Genomic DNA, 3,739 nt, shown 5'->3' with positions numbered 1-3,739 from the left:
CCTTTCTTCTTCTCTTTCTCTCTTTCATCACCGCTCACTCTCACCCTTCTCTCACTCCGCCTCTAACTCCCCTCCTCTTCCTTCTGCCGCCGACAGCCATTACCGTCGCCGTTCCATCATCACCACTGGCGACTCTCTTCTCCCACCCACTCACCACTCTTACTCCTTCAGCCATTCCCTTTCTCTGTCTCTCGACCCTGACAGCCGTCTGGCGCAACCACTGCAACAGCCCCCACCGCCCCTCTTTTCTGCCACTCCCCGCCACCGTCCACGGCGGCGCAGTTCCTGGCACTACTTACCCCCCCTGTTTCCCTTCCTTTCTTAGTTCCTCTCTGCTCCCAGGTTCCTGTTCCATTTCTGTTATTTTCCATTTTTCCTTTTTACTGTTCGTTTCGATTAATTACTGTAATTGCTTGTTAGTTAGTTGAATTCAGATTTTGTATGCTAGGTTAGATAGCGATATTTGCGGTTAGGTAGCTAGGGCTGGATAGAGGATTCTAGGCCTGATAAGTGCTCCGTTTGTGCTTAATTTGCTGTCTGCTATTTGGATGTTGTATGATGTGTGCTTAATTTGCTGTCTGTTAGTTGGATGTTGTATGCTGATTTTTGGAATGATTTTGTGCATTTCATGTGCCTGAATACTATACCATTGTTGCTGTACTTACTTGATGTTGTTTTCTATGCTAATTGTGATAATTTGCTATCCGGGAACGTCCAATTTTAAGCCGGAATGCTGCCCGATTTTCAAGGAAATTAGTTTCTTTTGGTCTTCATTTTAACTTTGGGCAACTTTCCGTTTTCCTTTTGACTTCCCGGATTTGCACAATCATTGTGAACATGAGCCACAGCTTTTCTTTTCATTGCGCATAAATATCATCATGTCACTAATCCATTTTTTTAACGCACTAATTTCTTTAACCATCTAACTTCCGCTTACCTTTAACTCCTCTTAACAATTCTTTCAAAAATATGATGATATTATAGCATTTTGAATATGAGTTGTTGATTTTACTGAAACTTGCTTTCTTGGTTTATTAGTTCACTTTCGCATATTCTTTGCAACATCATGATTGTTTTTGTTAATTGTTTCCTGAACATACCTCCTTTGCTACATGCTAAATGTCTTATATATCCTATCATATTTTTCAGGATGTCGGACAAAGGCAAAGCCATAGCCACTACCTCCAAGAAGAGAAAACACTCTACCCCCTCCTTTCCTTCCATCTACAAGAACTATGCCAAGAACCCATTGAATGATGTGGACAAGGAAAATCAGCAGTTACCTTCTACCAACCCTGACAAATTCCCTAATCTCTACTGTGAGCTCCGGTTTTCTAAATATCGAACTACAAAGCTGAACATTGAGAAAAAGTTGCTCCTCCCGACTGATGTGAGACGGTCTATTACCGGTCAGATCCTTGAGTTGGGTATTCACTTTGTTGACCGGGATTTAGGGGATATCAATGTATCTTGGGTGAAGGAATTTTACTGCAACTTCTTCCGTCCCACATTGGATTCGGTTCAGGTGAGGGGTAGAGAGATTATGATTACTGAGAGTGCTATTGAGGAGGCGCTACAGTGCCGGCATGTCCCCGATGAGTTGTGTGCCCATCAGCAGGCTGAGTTGGCCATACACATCATGACTTTTGATTATGAGGCACTCAGGAGTGTTATTGGGTTGCCAGATGCCACATGGGTTATGGATGCGAACAATACCAAGCCGAAAGGGATGCTATTTACTCATCTGACTCCCAATACCAAGCCGAAAGGATGCTCTTTACTCATCTGACTAGGGAGGCCAAGACTTGGCAGATGATATTTGCTTGCTATGTCCTTCCCACCACCCACTTCTCTGAGATTCCTATGGAGATGCTTCTACTTATTGGGTGTGTTATGGAGGGGAAGGAGGTCTCCTTCCTTAGGCTTATCAGACAGTGCATGTGGCGGGCACATATTCGTGGCCTACTCCCATTTCCTACATTGGTCACGAGTATGGCGGCCCTAGCTGAGGTTCCATGGCTGGATGATGATGTGCGACCACCACCCCCTGATGCAGATGACAGGGAGGTTACTATTCCCTGGGGTGGTTGGGTACATGAGAGACCACCTGCTAGACGCCGCTCTCGGGCCAGAGCTGTCATCGGGACACCTTCACCATCAGCACCTCCAGCTGCCCCATCATCCTCTACAGCCGCAGCTCCTTCATCATCCACTGATCCACCAGCAGCACCTGAGCCTACTTATCTCCTAGTCCAGCGTCTTTTCCGGTTCTTAGAGCGTGAGAAACGCCATGTCAGACGCCGTTTGGATCGGATTAACCAGATGTTTGTGGCCCAGGGCCTTGAGCTACCTCCGCTTCCCGATTCTCCAGCGTCCGATGAGCAGGATCATCAGGAGAAGGAGGTATTCGGGAACCGGTGAACTTTTCAGCCTAGTTATCCTATTTTGCACATTTTTGTATACATTTTGTTGCATTTCTAGTTTGCTTTAGACACTTTTATTGCTTATTTTGGATTTTAGATATTTTGATGCTCTTGGATATTTTCTAGATGTTTTGGATGATAGATTTCGTACTTTTAGTTACTTTTAGTTGGATTTTTCTTTATACATTTTTGCTTATCTTTACTTTTAGTTGTGGTTGTGATTAGAAATCATACTTGAATTGTAAATATTTAGTTACCCTTTTCTTTTGCATAAGAAATTGATTTTAAGTAAAAGAAAGGGGTGAACTAAGAAAATTTTTGAATTTTTCAATCACAACAATGCTTAGTCAAACATTGAAATTTTCCAAGGAGTTTAAATATAGGGCATTGACCCAATTGATTGAAAGAAAATATTTTTTTGGTAAAACTTGCTTGAATTTCATACGTTGTGAATCATGTATTGAACTAAGAACACAAGCTTGTGAGACTTGAGCCTATTGATGTGGTTACATTTTATAACCACTTATTTTCCATTCTTGTGTGAAATTGTTCTCTTTCTATGATTGTAATCCTTGATTTGCTTGATTTTATATGTCCATTTATTTCTTGTATTTATGCATTTGTATGATTGAGGCCATTACTTCATTAACTCACTTACCCAAATAGCCAACCTTTTACTCTCCATTGTTAGCCAATTTTGAGCCTATGCTTAACCAACTTATTCTCATTTTAGCACATTACAAGCCCAAGGCGGAAAACCAACAAAAGTCCTTGTTTGGACCTTTGATTAGCCTAGGCTAGTGAGAGTGTTTATCATTCAAAGTTGGTGAGGCTTGGGAACATTGGATGGGATAAAAGGGGTAGTACACTTTCATGTTTAGGAATTGGGTACATACTCATACATTGATTAAATGAATAGACCTTATGCATTGATGTTCTTGTATATAGTTTGACAAAAGAAAAAGAAATAAAAAGAAAAAAAAAGAGAAATAAAAGTGAAAATGAGAAAAAAAAAGAAAAGAAAAGAAAACAATTGTATATGGAAAAAGAAGAAAAAATAAATAAATAATAAAGAGGGGACAAAATGCCCTAAAGTGAGTTCAATAAAAGAGAATCAATGCATAAGTGTTATGAATCAAATAAGGATGCATGAATATGTAAGAAAAAGTGAAGAATGGATAGTTAGAGTAGTTTGAACTTGTATAGGTCATTATATAGTTAGGTGGGAAAGTCTATGCTAATCAAAGATTCAAATCCTAGTCCACTTAACCATAAATGATCCTACCTTGACCCTAACCCCATTACAACCTAAATGA

The sequence above is a fragment of the Arachis duranensis genome, chromosome 7, assembly GCF_000817695.3.
Source record: "Arachis duranensis cultivar V14167 chromosome 7, aradu.V14167.gnm2.J7QH, whole genome shotgun sequence".
NCBI lineage: Eukaryota > Viridiplantae > Streptophyta > Magnoliopsida > Fabales > Fabaceae > Arachis > Arachis duranensis.
The sequence above is the reverse complement of the archived record's forward strand: the minus strand, read 5'-3'. Positions refer to the sequence as shown.